The following is a 17,564-nucleotide window of genomic DNA, read 5'->3' on the forward strand; positions in this document are numbered from 1 at the left end:
AATACTCAGGTTTTCAAAAATGCTTTCATAGCATTTTGAGCCTGTATTATCTCAGCTGATTTCTCCTGTTAGACACTTCTGTGAGAAGTAGTGATTTTATAATAATCTTTTATAGTCTTAATAGTCTCTTAAGAATTAATTAAAAATATACAAATTCTTCCCTAAAAAATTATTTATAATATACATTATAAAATATTCTTAGATTATCTTGGAGGATCTATAATGTCATTATTCTATTTATTTTTTATGTTAGTGAACACTTACATGCACCAACACTGAAGGACAGTTAAACACCCACCCTGCCTTCAGAACATTTCCAAATATACTGACTGAAACAAACTTACAGACAGATCATTATAATGCAGTGTGGTGATGGGGCAAAAAATATATACAGAAAGGATGTTGTAAACAGATTCCTGGAAAAGAGAAATTGTAATGTGCATTTAAAGTCCTAAAAGAAGCTCTCTTTCTATAGATAGGAGGAGGAGAGGAATGGATTGTAGGTAGTGAGAATTTGGTGGGGGAATAACGCTAAAATATGTAGAACTAGTAGGACAAACAAACTGGTGCTTCTTCAGTATAAAATACAATATCCAGTTTCTATCAGAAATTCTCTCCAACTATAATTGATTATATTACGCTCTCCAACAGGGCTGACTACATGATTGTGAGGCAGTGGATGTGGTAGGGAAGTAGGAAAACAAAAAGAAAGAAAATGCTAGATGGCTGTCTGCTTCTATGCTGAGAGCGAAAGATAGCCCTAGCAAAGTAATTATTTCAGGACACGTGTTGCTGTGCTGGGGGCACCAAAATAAACTGGGCATGGCGTACTTGAGGATGACATGTGACTCTAGTACTGACTTATAGAAAAGTCTTTCTTTATATCCAAATAATATCAGAAAACACTGTTGAAAGTAGCAACCACTTTTCTTAATGAATGGGTATATTATATATCATAAAAATATTATATAATAAATAATATCAATATAGTATATTAATAGAATTTTATAATGAAATCAACATTTAGTATAGAGAATTTATGCTTGAAATTGAATGGATATAATTGAGAGTTTTAACTCTATCACTTGTTATCTGTGTGAACTTGAAAATTTTATGAAATTTCCAAGTATCAGTTTATGAAATAAGGATAGTTTTAGGACAGTTATGAGAATTATTTGATAAAGCAGCCAATACATAATAAATATTTAAAGTCTTAATTCTTTTACCAATAATGCATTTATAATTTATATTGCATCTATTCTCACAAGAGAACTTGAAATAAATTTTTGAAGTAAGAAAAAGATACAACAGATAAAAATGTCAAAAAGAACAGAACTCACTTACAGGAAAAAAGATTATGATTTTATTAGAAGTATATTCCTTTGGAATTCCTGAGGCTTGTTACTCTCTGAAGGCAAGATTTAGGTTGTTGAAATTTACACTGGAACTTTAAAAATGCCCTTCATTTTCCAAGCTATTACCTCAAAATTCCTCTGACATTCAAACATAGTAAATTGTCTTTATTTTTGTTCCATGAGTGATTTTTGCTTATTTCCATAAACTTGAACGACATATTTGTAAGCTGACAATATTTTATTTTTCTTAGTTTTTTTTTATTTTTTAATTTTTTTATTTTATGGAAGTCAATCTGATTGCTTAGGGTTTAGTCAAATTTCCCTGGGTATAGTGTACAGTGTGAATTCCTTTTAATGATGTAAGTCGGTGTTTTCTTTACGTTGCTAGTAATAGTAAATAGAATTACTTAGAATTTCATTTCCTGTGGATGGTTATGATCTGAATTCAGATCGCCTTAGGTGAAAAAAAATGCTATATGAGAGTTTAATTTGTTTAGTTTCTTTATCAAAAGAGATTCCCTGGTTAAAAACCATTTCCAGACAACTGCCTTCTAAATCTTGAAACAAATGTTGAAGATATTATTTTTTCTCTACCCCTTGATATTTTATTTCTTGAGTGTCACTGCATTTTCCTAGAGATACTGAGTATATTAGAAGACTATAAACTCTTCAAAATGCCTCAGTAATGCAAGCAATGACTGATGATAGATCCTGGGAATGAGAATCTGTCACTGTAGTAAGTGACCATTGATTTAAAATCCATTTAAAGTTTTTAAAAACACAAAATATGAAATTATTATAAATTCCTATCTCAACTTGTTCTCTCACTTCCATAGAAGGCATTTGTAAATCTAGGACTAAAGGTAAAATAGGAAGACATGAATTTAGTAAGAAAAATGATAGCCAAGTTTGTTAAAGTAATAATATATTACCTTTATACACTTGAACAAGGTTTTCAGACTGACTATTTTTGAAATATGTAGAATAATGTTTTTTTTTTGTTTTGTTTTGTTGTTTTTTTTTTCATTTTTCTGAAGCTGGAAACAGGGAGAGACAGTCAGACAGACTCCTGCATGCGCCCGACCGGGATCCACCCGGCACGCCCACCAGGGGGCGACGCTCTGCCCACCAGGGGGCGATGCTCTGCCCCTCCGGGGCGTCGCCATGTTGCGACCAGAGCTACTCTAGCGCCTGAGGCAGCAGCCACAGAGCCATCCCCAGCGCCCGGGCTGTCTTTGCTCCAATGGAGCCTTGGCTGCGGGAGGGGAAGAGAGACAGAGAGGAAAGCGCGGCGGAGGGGTGGAGAAGCAAATGGGCGCTTCTCCTGTGTGCCCTGGCCGGGAATCGAACCCGGGTCTTCCGCACGCTAGGCCGACGCTCTACCGCTGAGCCAACCGGCCAGGGCTGTAGAATAATGTTTTTAATATTTAAAACTGAAATACTAAAATTCAATGAAAATATGATTTTATATGTTTGGCTGAGATATGTGATTGTGTCAGCATCCTTCCTTAAAATAAGGACATCTTGACCTTCAAGTTTCCTTACTGAGAGTCTTTTGCTCTTGCTTTGTCCTTTTGGACCACTTACAAAATGGAAGGAGGGAGCCAGAGGGATTTGAGGTGTCAACCTTGTCTCTCCCGCTTTTATTTAATTAAATGAGAGGCAGGGAAGCAGAGAGACAGACTCCAGCTTGCACCCCTACCAGGATCCACCTGACAACCCCAGTCTGGGGCTGATGTTCCGCTTTTCTGAGTCTGCTGCTTTGTTGCTTAGCAACGGAGCTATTTTGGCGTCTGAGGTGAAGCCATGGAGTTATCCTCAGCACTCAGGGCCAACTCACTTGCACCAGTTGAGCCATGGCTGCAGGGGTAGGGGAGAGATAAGGAAGAGGGAGAGGAGTGGAGAAGCGGATGGTCGCTTCTCCTGTGTGCCCTGATCGGGATTCAAACCTGGGACTTCTACAAGCAGGTTGATGCTCTACCGCTGAGCCAGCTGGCCAGGGCCCACTCCTCCCTTTCTTACTCAGGTTTGCAAATTTGCCTGTGGAAAGATAATCTCACCAATAAAGAATCATCCGAAGAAGTTTAGGATTTCTAGTAGTTGGGTGCATCAAAGAGGTTTTTATTGTAGTTATAGACACCTTTATATTTCTCCCTTGTGAACTGTGAAATTCTATGCATGCACTTTGCATTCTTTGTACTCCATATTGTGGAGGGGGCAAACAGTAAAGAGGCAATTATCACTTAAGTCTCGGTTGTTTCAAGGCAAAATAAGAACACTAGTGTCTTCTCCAGCTGAGTTATGGTATGTTTATGTGCATAACCATACCAACGAGATCACAGAGGGTCCACAGTGAAGATAGAGAAACACCCTGTAGTTATGGAGCTTACATTAGAGATGGAAGAGACAGGTGATAAGAGAGACCCTTTAAGACCTCATACATAGAAACAGTAGAAACATAAAAAACAGGGTGGTAAGACAAAAAATGGTGGGGAAAGGGAGCATGCTCTGGATACTAAAGCATCCACAGAGCAGGATTTGACCCAATATATGGAACTTCGTGAAAATTAGAAAAACATGCCCTCTCTGGATGCGACAGTTCATGGTGGCAATTTAGGCCAAGAGGACTTGCTTGTGCCCCACTAAGAGTTGGCTCATCCCTGGGCAGCAGCAGCCCCATTCCGGGAAGGCTGTCTCTGGGGGGGGGGATGGGGGGAGCACATGCCAGGCCTTTGCGCAAGTATGCAAACTGCACAGTAGTGAGTAAGTATGAAGGGGCCACACTTCAAGGCAGACACACTTGAGCTCTGTCTTGGGTACAAGGAAGCAAGCCTCAGGAAGATCTCTGATAAGAATTTCTCTGACAGGATAAAGCAAGTCAAAAAGCCGAAACTAGGAACCAGCCCAGCTTTCTTGAAAGTCAGGGGGCTGGAATGTAGACAAACTCCTATTAGAGCATTTGTGAAGGGTTTAGGATGATATATATGTGTTTCAAAGATCACTGGCTGTTGTGTGGACAAAATGACGTTTGTAAAGAAAAGGATATGAAATGCGGCAGGATATCAGTTGGGGATTATTGAAATAAACCAGGTGTGAGATGCTGTGGGCTTAGATGAGGTGGGTCGCAGTAGAGATTCAGTCATGCCTGCAATAAGTACTGTAGAGGACCTACTAATTCTAGACATTTTCCTAGGACATGGAGTGATAGGAGAGAACAGTACAGACAAAATCACCTTATTCATGGAGCTCAGATGCTATTGGAAAGAGATAAAGCACATCAACTAAATAAGTAAAATGGAAATAAGTATCCTATTTAAAAATGTATCAAGGAAGGGTAATAAGAAATGCTATTCAGAGTAATAAGTGGCAATTTTAAATATATGGTCAATGAAAAACATAGAATAAGTGGATGAATTCAGAGTACATTTTGACTTAAACTCAGTAGAACTTTTTAATGAATTTGATATGAGAAGTGAGAGAATGAATGACAATTTGAGTTGAACATCTGGAAATAAATGAGAATTATAATACCCAGATAAAGGCAGCAAATTTTCCATTTACCCAGCTAGATACTATTTATGGACTAATGGCTTAGTTGTTTTGTCACTTGAATTATGAGTTCTCAGTTAAGCACACTGAAGAAGAGGACACAAGTACTTTATTGGGTTATTCTAATAGTGTATCTAATAATAATTATTTCTTAGATTTTTTTCATAATTTTAGAAAATTTTAAGCAAATGGATTATTTAGTATAAATTGGCTACGCGACTCCACTATAAGGGTGTTTAAAACACCAAGAGCTTCAACTTCTTAGATCAAAGATCATCCTCCAGGCCAAAATGTTTCTACTGTCAAAGATTCTTTGCCTCCTCAAAAAAGCTACCCTAATATTTCCATGTGTTATTATATATTTGCATATTCACTTTGGTGGAAAGCAAGGAAAAGTAGCCAAATTCATATTTCATACATTCTTTTGATTAAAAATGATAAAGGTAACATTTCTGTTTTTTTTTCTTTTTCATCTACAATTTATAAAGTAGAAAAAATTTCATTGAACAGTGAACTAGAGAAAGAAAATATGATTGATTCAATGTCATATTATTGTTCCATTTATTTTTGTACCTGAATTATGACAGAATACTTTATGTTGGGACTTAACAGAAATAGATGCAGAGAATCATTAAATGATAGAGCTTTGAGATCTAGAAGAGACCTTTGGAATCAGCTGTTTCAACACCCTTATTTTTCAGATGGGAAAAAATGGTCTCTAGAAAGTTAAGTAGCTTAACCAAGCTTTGCATTGAAATTCAATTTAAGATTAAGGTTTTTATCAGTTTATTTTATTTTTTCTATTTATATAATACCTATTTAGAAGGTCAACACATGACAATTACTTTACCTATTATGATAAATGACTCATAATCTTTGGAAGACCTCTAAATATTCACTTCCTAATATAAAACATGATAAACTTTTCTTCAATGGTCATGTTCTGTGTAACCTTAATTAGACGCTGAATTAACTTCAAGTGATTCATCAAAAAGACTCAGTACATTAATACTAATCTCCTTACTTGATCTCATTACCATAATTCTAGATACACTGTCAACTGGGATGCTTTTACAACCTTCAGAATTACTAATTCTTCACTTTCCTTAAATATATTTTTTTCTAGTTCACACCAAATCATATTTGTACATAGGGTGAGGCCAGGAGGAAAGAGTAAAGATACAGACAAATAGATAATATTAATTATATGTTTCTCTTTTAGAACAAAGGCCAAAGCTGGTAGAAAAAAATGATTTATAAGACATATTAATTGAATTAAAGTTTTAATTTAAAAAGGTATACATAAAACTATCTCATGTGCTTAGAATGCAAATATGTATCCTGCTTGCCATGGAGCCATCCAATGAGATGTCAAATATCTGTAGGATTTCAAATTCTCATTGATAAAACTGCCTAGAACTTGGTTAATTCTAGTAATTCCTCAAAGCTTAGCCATTTTATCTTACTTGATTCTCTTATCCACTCTCTGACAACTCTATATACTCCCACAATGCCCTGTGTACACTTCATCTTCTGACTCTCAAACATTTATTTGTTTATTTACAAATTTGTTTTTTTTCTTATTCCTTTTTTAAATCCTTAGTACACTATGAACACTTGAGAACAGAATCTGAAGCATCAATATAAATTTGGTAAAGGAAAATAAAAAAATTAAAGAAGAAAATGGATGAGTGAATAAGTGAATGTTACTATATGCTACTCTGTTATGCTGTTCTAGAATATTTGAATATGAACAAATTGAACTATTGTTTAGTTCTTGACTGAGTATAAATTTCTCCCAACAAAATACATAATAAAATTTGTTTATTTTCTTTTTTTCAATAGTTTATAATTCCAGACAAAAGTATTCTTTTTTATTTTTCTGTGAGAAACTTTACCAATTTATGTCTGGATGAAGCAACAAGCTTCCATGAAAGTGAAATATTAATGCATTTATCCATGGTTAGTTGGAAAAGCTGAACTAAAAGCCCAAAGATGAAGAAAGTTTGGTTATTAACACTTGATTAAGTTATATAGCTCAATCAAAAAAATACCATTTGTGACCCTGGCCGGTTGCCTCAGTGGTGGAGCATCATCCTTGCATGTGGATGTCCCAGGTTCAATTCCCAGTCAGGGCACACAGGAGAAGTGACCATCTGCTTCTCCATCTCTCCTTTTCTCCCTTCTCTTTCTCTATATCTCTCTCTTCCCCTACTGCAGTCACCATAGCCATGGTCCAGAAGGTTTGAGTAAGTTGGTACTGGGAGCTGAAGATGGCTCTATGGCCTGCCTCAGGTGCTAAGAAGAACTCAGTTGCTGAGCAATGGAGCAACGACCCAGAAGGGTAGAGCATCGCCCCATAGAAGGCTTGCTGGGTAGACCCCAGTTAGAGTACGTGCAGGAGTCTAGCTCTCTGCCTCCCTGCTTCTCACTTAAGAAAAAATAAGTAACATTTGTAATATATTTCAAATATCTACAGGTCCCCTCAAGTGAAAATTTTATATAAATTATCCATTAAGGTATGTTTTAGCTAAAAGAAATCTCTACCCTCAGATGCCACCTCAGTACTTTTTCACTTCAGAGATGCCTGAGAGTTCCCTGAGAACAATGAAACTCAAAGAAGTTGAACAACTACCCAAATTCATCCCAGTGACTTATAAGTGAAATGCATGGATGTGGATTCCCAATGGATTGCTCCTGGCATAGCGATATGTTGTTTTGTGTTTGTGTTTACTTTAGAAGGAGCATAAAGGGACAACCAGTTAGAACAAAAAACGTGATGAAATTTATAATCGTGCTAAATAATTTCAATTAGTACAGACAAATATTATGTAGTTATTATGCTTTGATATCCTCTGGTTAATTATATCATTTTATAATAAAAGAAAACATCTTAAATGCAAAATTTTGTATTATAGTGAAATGGTGTTAAAATGGACACTTTAACCTTTGTTCCATTTGAAAATGATTTAAAATATGAAAAATACATGTTTTCGACCATCAATTACATTAACTCCATATTAAAGTTGTAATAATTTTTTTTTTTGCATAGAGAGAAAGAGGGACAGACAAGGACAGACAGGCAAGAAGGGAGAGAGAGGACAAACATCAACTTATAGTTGTGGCACTTTAGTTGGTCATTGATTGGTTTCTCAGGCGTGCCTTGACTGGGGGCTCCAGCTAAGCCAGTGACCCCTTGCTCAAGCGAAGGGGCTCAAGCCAGTGACCCTGGACTTCAAGTCAGTGGACTTGGGATTTTGAACTTGAGTCCTCAGTGTCTCAGGTCAACACTCTATCCACAGCTTGTTCAGGCCAAAGTTATAATAAATTTAAATTAGGTCTTTGAGATGCTGTTTTGCAATGTCAAAAATATCTAAAATTCTTTACCAAAATTGGGATTTCTGCTCCTTAAGGTACTGAATGGTTGGAGTAAAGATAGGATAAAAATGGCTCATCTTAATAGAAATAACTTTTGTCCATGGTAAATATTGAACATATTACATTTATGTTTAACAGAATAGAATTAAAAATGCATATTTTTAAGGACAATCACAAAATTTCAATATATTTTTGAGCTAAAATCTTAGATTTTATATATCCCTTGGCATGTCCCTTCCTTTCACATTTTAATAGTACATTGACTAATAAAAATAGGCTATTACTAATTTTAATTTTAATGATTAACCAACCCATTTTAATGATTAATAGACTGAAAATCAAGCCACAGCAAATTATTAATCATTTAGAATGTGAGTAGTAATCAGAAAGGTGAGAAAATAAAATATGGTTCCTAAGACAAAATTATTACATTTGCAAACATTTTAAAGGAAATTATAAGTAGAGTAAAAAATTCATTTCTTAAGAGGTAGAAGGCTTAAAATTTTTATAAACTGACTAAACATGGAGAATAAATAATGCCTCCTTCCATATTGTATCTTTCCTTGTTGTTTGACTTTAGGATCCTACCAAAGGGGTATTGACAGAGAGCTACTGGCACAGTAAATTGCTAAATCAATTCCCAATACTAGACTCTGTTGTTTTCACTCTCAGTAGCTTTAGAACTCAAACACAACCATAGAAATCAATTTACTCTATGTTCTCTTCCATCAATTTTCTGTCACTCTAAACATTAAGAATAAAATGCACTTAAGAAACTAATAATAGAACTGGGTGATATTTTATCAGGCCTTCTGGTCAGCTTAATTGACACCTAGAAATTTAAAAGTAAACCAGATCCAAGATTCCTTCAGTAATTTTAGTTACAAGCTGTTTGTGCTCGTGAGTTGGAACCACAGTCCTCTGTGCTTGTGGTTTCCACGCCAGATTCCTTTCACTGGCCAACAACAATGACAGATAAAAGCTCTCAGCAGGTTTTCTGCATTCTTTGGCATTGTATCGGAATGATTTAGGACCGCATGTCAAATTCACATTCAAACGGAAACAAAAATTGTGTTTATTAAATTATACCACTTTAGAAGACAGAGTGAAGAAAAAAAAAAAAAGAAAACCTAAAAGGTGGTTACACCCTTTTCAAAACATACTGATAATTCTTCCTACAGTGCTGGAAACGATGTCAGGCAATGTGACAAAATTTTACGTCTTCCCTAACATTCAATGTCCTCATCTTTGAGGTAGACACCCCTCATGGTTTGGTGAGAAATCAATGATATGATTCACGTCCAGAGCTTAGCATAGTGCCTGGCATACCATTAGCACTCAGTAAAGTGTAATGCCTTTCATCATCATCATCAATGTCGTCACCTTTATCATCTCTTATAGTCCTCGAAAATCCTGAAAAGGGCGATTTAGAATAATGTGTGGATGACTGCTGAGCTTTTCTCCAGCTCTAGGTAAAGCATATTAGTCAAGGTTTTTTGTGAATTTCCTTTTCCCTATCCTCAAATCCAAGTAGATACTTTTTTAAAGCTATTAGATGGCATTTGTAAAACAGTGCTGCTTCTCTATTATACAGGGATCTCATTCATATAAAATAAAATCAATTAGGCACTTTCCAGCCACCTCATTTAGCTGTTTTCACACTACGCCGGACTTGGCAAAGGGAAGGGATTTTGCAACTGTCCGATCTTTGTCTCTACCTGTGGGAAAATGTCTTTCCTTTTTCTTTCTTTTTTTAAAATTGCCTCTGACACATGCAAATATTCCGTGTTCATAAGCAATTCAAAGAGACATGAAAACCCTAAGAAAGAACCATAGTGCCAATTAAAAGAGAACCTTCCGGTTTTGAAATGTATCTCAGGGAAAAAAAGGGGGAACTTGACGTTTTATTTTAGGGGGAAATTTTCTACTGGGTGCTTTAATAAAGATGATAAAATGCAACTTTTCAATTACAGGCATGTAACAAATTTTCTGTTTCAATGCTTGTATATAATAGATAAAGGATAAAATGGGAACATAAAAATAATCAATATTTAGTAGGTTTAACACCATAATTAAATTCACAAATATATTCTCACTTGAATGACACATTTGAAAATTATCCAACTTCTTTTCCTGTTTTAAATTGTGTATAATTGATATTATTTTGTCATTTAAAACAATACAGACTGCTTATTCAACGGCTGTCAGGAGGCTATTTATAACTATACAAAAAATAGTATTCCTCAGGAAGGAATCATTATTAATGTAATTATTGTCAGAAATAATATAAAACAGAAAAGGTTTACATCTTATATAACTGCCATATGAGAGGATAAGTCATTAGTTTGTTTTTCACAGGGTGTTTCAATATGACAATTTGGTAATTTTTCTATTTTTCTTCACTTTCTATAAGAGATTCCAATTTTTACAATAAGTTTTGTCTACTAAACATGTGTTTATTACCAAAACACTGTGCATGGTTTCAACAGAAAGTGGTTTGTAGCTGACAATTTTTCTTTCAGGAAAGCGGCATATCAATTGTAAAGCAGAAATATTGAGTAAAATAACAGAGTGGGGATATGGGAGATATATAAATGATTAAGGGTAAATGACAAAGGACAGAAAATGAAGTATAATGAGGTCTAATTTGAAAGGACACACAGTGGGGCATAGGACATCTATTTGGTGAGATGTTACTTTGTTCAGTTTTTACTATGTATTGATTTCTCACTTGGTATTGTTAATTTTAAAAGTGCACTTAATTGCATCACTACATTTTTCCCTCCTCTTGCAGTGAAAAAACTGACCACCTACATAGGAAAAAATACTGAACTTATTGAAGCAATTAATAATAGCAATAACAATAAAGCTGAAGATAAGCATTGACAAAATACTAGGACTAGACCTTTATGAAACCTGTCCCAACTTCTGTGGCCCTCTCTGCTCTAGACATATACAGTGAGGAAAATCTGCATTATATGATTCAGTGCTTAATTAGTATCTTCTCCCATTGCCCTCCAGCTGCTTTATAGTGTTTTTTTTTTTTTTGTTTTATTATAATCGCCTCTACCTAGATTGTTACCTCCTGCTTTGAAACTCATGCTATGATCACTAGCACTGAATACGTACTAGGGATTCAGTAACTGCTGGAAACTGATTAATAGAATGACTTTGAGCAACTGGATGTTGATAAGGATATAAATACCAAAAAATATTGTCTTCAAATGAAGAAGAACTATTACAACTACGTGGGAATACCTGTGTTATTGCCTCAACATAAAATGTTTTAGAAAACCAAAATGTATACTATATTGAGCTAGGACAGCAGACATAAAACTAATAATACCGTACTGAGCAACTGATTCAACAGTCTACAGATGGTAACATTAATGTTAATATTGCAAAATTCATTATTGTCATCCTGCAAAAACATCCCATACAAGAAAAAAAGCTATGGATGAGAATATTTGTTTATCAAATAGGTCTTTTTGAAAGTTCATTTAAAATTAGTTATACAAAATGAATAAGGAGTATATTATTTCCATGTATTTATTTGAATTGTTAAAACATCCTAGAATCTCTCTTCTTTATCTACTGGGCCCCAAATGAACCTTAGAATAGCACTAGGGGAATAGATTCACATAATTACTAGAATGCTTTTTTAATCTGCACTCTTGCATATAAAGTGACAGATAAGATTATTACAAGACATGACACATTAATAAATAACACCTAATTAGTTTGATAATTCTTTGATGAAGCCTTAATTTTCCTTGTTTCTAATGCAGTAATTCAAATTACTCTGTATTATTTGTTCCTTTTCAGACTATTTTAAAACCTGCTTTGAATAGTCCCAGTAGGTTACCTGAGGAGGAATTTATTCTTGTCTGACAGCAGGTCCATGCCATTAACAGTGACAAGGCTAGGCCAAAACAACACTTTCCTGAAAACCCTCTCAGCAAAGATATTCCTCTAGCATCTGATATCTCTTTCAAAAGGGTAGGAAACAAAATCCTGAGAATATGAGAAAAATGAAAGCTTAGGCCTCATTTTGGTCCCTTTAATGTCCACAGAGAAAGTAGAGCCCTAAGAACATTCTATTGTGGGAGAGAAGTCTTACTGACTTGCTCTCTCATGGGCCTACAGCCTTTTACCTGACGAAGCATCCTGAGAGAGCAGTAGTAGCAGCTTGGGAGCAATCACAGCCACTCAGAAGGGCTTGGATCTATTCCTGTGTACACTCCAGCTATTTATAAGAACTAGAATGTTTAATTGATTGATTGAGACAAATAGGAAAATCTGATACATTTATCTTGAGCAGCTTCCACAGACTTCAAATAATCAGATGGCAGCTCCCACGGGGGCTTGCCAAGCCTAGGGAATATGCACGCCAGTAATTAAGTGTAGGCTCTCTCTCTCTCCCTTTTTCTGTCCCTTCTGTCTAATTCTGTATTCTGCCTGAGGTTTTGAGGTTTGTGATGCACACAGCAAACCTGGCTTTGTTAATTCTGAGCCTCTCTGGCTTAGAGATAGTGCCAATAACTGCTTTAAGAATCTTGGTAAAAGGCCTATTTGCAATGCTTAGAAACCTGTCAACTTTTTAAATAACAAGATTATTTTTAGTAATGAATAAAGAGGAATACTCTGGGATGATCATCAATAACTGTTTTTCTGCGGGATAAATATACATTATTAATCCAATTTAATAAACATGTATCTGGCAAGGTATGAGGCAGTAGGGATTTATAGGCTAATGTTTCTTGAAGGTTTATGCAAGGCAAAAAAGCAAGACATTAAGGAGAGAGTGATAATGATAAATGGTAATTTAATCAGAAAGATATAGAGAGTGGTGGGTACAAAACCCACAAATTTGCTATATTCGGGTACCGCACAACCTCACAACCACTATAAACTTAAATAGAGCTTATTATACTTACTCTAGTTAGGTAGTGTTTTAACTGTGTGTGTGATATGTATGTGTGCATGAATTAATCCATGTGTTAACTCTTGAAAGTAGTGTCTATTATCCCATTTTGAAGAAGTCAGCACCATGCATATTTGTTAGCTGCTGTATCTACAGAATCTAGCATAGTTCTTAGAACTGATTCAGAAGATGTGTAAATCAATCTCATTATATGTATGTAATGCAGGATTTTTTTCAATAATACTACACATCTTCTGTACACAGTGTTGTGTGTTCATTTCCCAACTAAGTCTCAGTCCATCACCATTTACCCCTCTCTACCTTCTTCCACCTCTCCATCACCTTCCAGGAATCACCACTCTGTTGTTGGTGTCCATGAGATTTCTTTCTCTTTTGTCTTTTGATGTTCAACCCCTCTAACCCCTCTTCCACATTTTATAGTCACTAGAACCAAGGCTAGAGAACATCAGATGGCTAAACTGGGCAAAATTGGTCTGGTAGGTTAATTGTTGATGTGGTCCTGAAAAAATGTGTCTTACTCTCCCCAACAAAATTCTACCTGTAACAACTCTTAGACAGGCGTTGAATTAGTAAATAATAGCCAGTGCTCAGAGAACCATGGATGCTTATGTGCAATTTAACTCTTGGCTCATGTATTCTTCAACTCTGTTATTATCAGCCTCATTTGATAGAAGAAGAAATGGAGGACTAAGACATTGGTTAACTTAACTAAAAAATAGTATGCAAGCTAGTAGTAGGGACTTGATTTGAAGTTACTCCAGATTTGCAGTCCAAATCTGGAGTCTTTGTGCCCAACCACTTGCTCTCCCTGTCTGAAATGTCTGTGCATTAGATGACAACCCCTAAATAGAGAAAATAAAACAATGCAAAACAACAACAGAAATCAGCAAAGGTATGAAAGGAAGTCTTGCTCCATTTTAGATTATAAATAGGTCTGATCCTAGTATTTCCTTACTGAACTGTGTTTTTAGTAAATTGTCACACATATTTCACTGTTCTTATTTATGTCTAGACCTCATTTAAATTTCTACCAAATGTATGAACTTAAATTGTCAAAACAGCTTGTAACATTTTAAGTTACAACATTAATTTCTTAAGTTACTGTGTCACCACATACATGAACAATGGCTTAGTAAATTTGTCCTTCCTTTGTTCTGCACTATGTTTAGACTCATCAGCTTTAGCAATATTTCTCAAACTCTATCGCCTTTCCAATCACTTAAGTAAAATGTTGTCTCATCACACTCTCTAATGCTAGTATTGTGTTGTTCTATTTAAAATCATTCAAAAACTCTCTTCCACACCAAATTCCAGCTTTGTCTGATTGACCAAGTGTCTGTAATCTGTCAACACAAACTTATCATGTCTTATTTTCTGATGATTGCTTATCTTAATGCATCCTCTTACCAGTCAGATATCCTTGGTGTCCTATAAATACATCAATTTTATTTGAATTGCCCTGTCATGTCACATTCATTTTCTCTTTCATTCATATGCAAAGCATGCCCTATATATTCTTTACTACTCAGGCAAATATCCATCTTTCAAATTGTAGATGTATGTTTATCTTCCTTAACATCAGAAATCACAGATGTCTCTCTTCTGAAACTTGTTTCATTTAGTGTCTGTATTATGCAATCTAACTTATTAAAATTTGTTCTATTATTTATTAGTTCCTTTTTCTCTTTCAAAATAATCATCTGTTAAAATAATACTTTCTTTCAAAATAATATGCTGTTAGAATTAGGCACCATCTTTGATTATTTTTACAATATATTCTCTACTGTGCTGAGCCTGAGACTGCTGAACATGAAGAAGATATTTAGTATTTGTACCCTCAATTATTTCACTTCTGCCCCTGGCAACCCATCTCCACTGTTGACCTCTCCCTAAAATTCTATACTTGATTATCTAATTGCCTACTTCAGAGTTTGCTGTGAGAATTAAATGAGTAAAATGTGAAAATACCTAGGTGGGAAAATACCTAGCATCAACCTTGGCATTTAGTAGGTGCTTAGGAAATAATATTTGGATGGGAATCTATACATATTCCCCTTTGCAATTGAATGCCATCTGTGACTTTAAGAATAGATGGTGAGTTTAAAGTCTCCTAATTCCCCAGCCCTACCTATTCCAGTGAGTTTTGACCCACTCTCTTCCTTTCATTCTTAATTACAGCATCATTTTGGTTTTTCTGGCCAACAATCTCTGAACTATCATTGACTTTTCTCTTTTGGTATCTTTAACAATAAATCCTATGATATTACACCTGTGATGTTTAAACTCATCATAATTCTCTCCATCCCATCTCCCAAGATCAAGTTTTACTTTCTCTCCTTGGACATAACCTAACTGGTCTTTTAAGTTCCATCTCTTCAATCTATTTTGCACAGTTTATAATTTTGTTTCTCTTTCTAGGTACTCTGAGTGCTAACCAAAATGAGCCACTTCAGTTGCTCATCTATGTTTGGAAAGCAGGGAGATTGGATCTTATTCCTGAGGGCTTCAGAATTAGGCAGGCCTGGGTTTTTAATCCCTTATCTGCAAGACAACACACTAAAGCTCTCTATACATCAATTCTTTCTTCAATAAAACAGGCATGGTAATACACCCCTCCTAGGGTTTTATAAGAATTAAATAAGATTATTTTAGAGATTCAAAGATGGCAACAGAGTAGGCAGATGCTCCAACTGCCACCTCCCAGGACCAAATTGGATTACAACTTAATTAAGAAGAATCATTTTGAATAACCAACTTTGGACCAACCGAAAAGGAGTCTATAACCAAGGACCACCGAAGAAGCCACACTGAGACTGGTAGGAAGGGCAGGGATGCAGAAAAGGATGCTCTGCTTCCAGGAGCTAGGGGTGACTGAGGGTCAAGAGGAACTCTCACTATAGAGAGGGTCATCCTGAGAGGTGTGTGTCCTCAGCCCCAGGCCTGGAGCCCCAGTTTAGAACCCAAGAACCTAGAAGAGATGCCCAGACAGCATTTAGCTTAGAAAAGAGCCAGTTTTCTGTCTGCAAGAAAGAAACGGAACTCTTGGAGACGCAATCTGTGTCTTAAAGGGCCCGTGTAGAAAATATTATTCATAGCCACTTACACGGGTCTCTGGTGGGAGAGAGCTGAGAGGACTGGAGTTGCATAAGGAGAATATAATGTTGGAGACCCAGGAAGAGACACTGTGGGAGACAACCAGAACCACTGTACTGTGTCATTCTCCTATACTGTAGTCGCTATCTTTCTTGGGTGGAGCAATCCCTTCTGACTGGCACCAGCTTGAGGAAAAGCAACTGCTACACCCTTGGGAGTCTCTCCTGCTCCAGTTATGGTGACTGGGTCATGCTGAGAAGCCAGGAGGCAGAGGCACCTCAGTGACCTGTTTTTTTGGTGTTGAGGCCAGAAATACCCTCCCTTTGCCCCAATGTTCCTGAGTCTAAGACTGATAATTCCACCTCACAGGAGACTCAGTAGAAACTGTCCAGAGTGTGGGCAGAACACACCTCTGGGTCTCAGAGGCCACACCCACCAGACTGCTGGGGTCACACCCTCCTGAGGTCTGTGAAAAAAGTCTGGACAGACTGACACCTGGGGCTAGGGGCAGAGCCACACCCACTACCTGTCCTAACCTTGAATTGCCACAGGCTCCGGACTTTAGCAGAGGTTTATTCAGCAGCCAAAACCCACAAGCAGCCATCAGACAGAGGCTGCAGGAGGCAGGGCTCAGGAAGCTTGGCCTTTTTAGCTGACTTTCTGCCAGGACAAGTATGGGTAAAAGACAGCCTAAGTGTGCAGTTTGGTATTTCCAGGTGCACCTGGGCCCAAAAGAGGCAGCCACAAACTCTGGATTCTTGTAGCTCCAAGAAGATTGCTGAGGGTCAGTCACAGGCAGTGTTTCCAACTGGTATGCACCAGATTCCTGCCAGAGATGGCCAGGGTTGGCACATCCAGTGGCCAGCTACAGAGAGCATTGGTTCAGTACCTAACAATCCTTGCTAGAGTGGTATCCTAAGGAAGGGCTCCTCACACCTAGCCCAGCTGAGGCGAGTCCCACTCTTGTGATCAGCACCAGCACAGTGGCTCATGTGCATAGGATAGGGTAGAACTTCACAGTTGGCTGGCCAGGGCACTGGAAATCCTGCCCTGATGGGCTAGATTCCACAAAGGGAAGGAAGAGAGGCTTGGAGCATGGACATTTAAATTGTGGGTCCCTGTGAGCCTATTGTTTGGTCTGGTTGAGGGGCTTAGCCACTTTCTGTGGGGGCACAGTCAACCCTAGAAGAGGACTCTCTGTCTTCCTCACTGAGACCAAGATCTCATCAAATGTAAGAACTTCT

The 17,564-nt window shown here is 36.7% G+C and overlaps 1 protein-coding gene across 18 annotated transcripts in view; it reads right to left on the reverse strand.

Moving 5' to 3' along the window:
- TRDN (triadin) overlaps window positions 1–17,564 on the reverse strand; it is a 411,085-nt gene that overhangs the window by 230,483 nt on the left and 163,038 nt on the right. The window lies entirely within an intron of this gene.

This window comes from Saccopteryx bilineata, chromosome 12, assembly GCF_036850765.1.
Source record: "Saccopteryx bilineata isolate mSacBil1 chromosome 12, mSacBil1_pri_phased_curated, whole genome shotgun sequence".
Lineage (NCBI taxonomy): Eukaryota > Metazoa > Chordata > Mammalia > Chiroptera > Emballonuridae > Saccopteryx > Saccopteryx bilineata.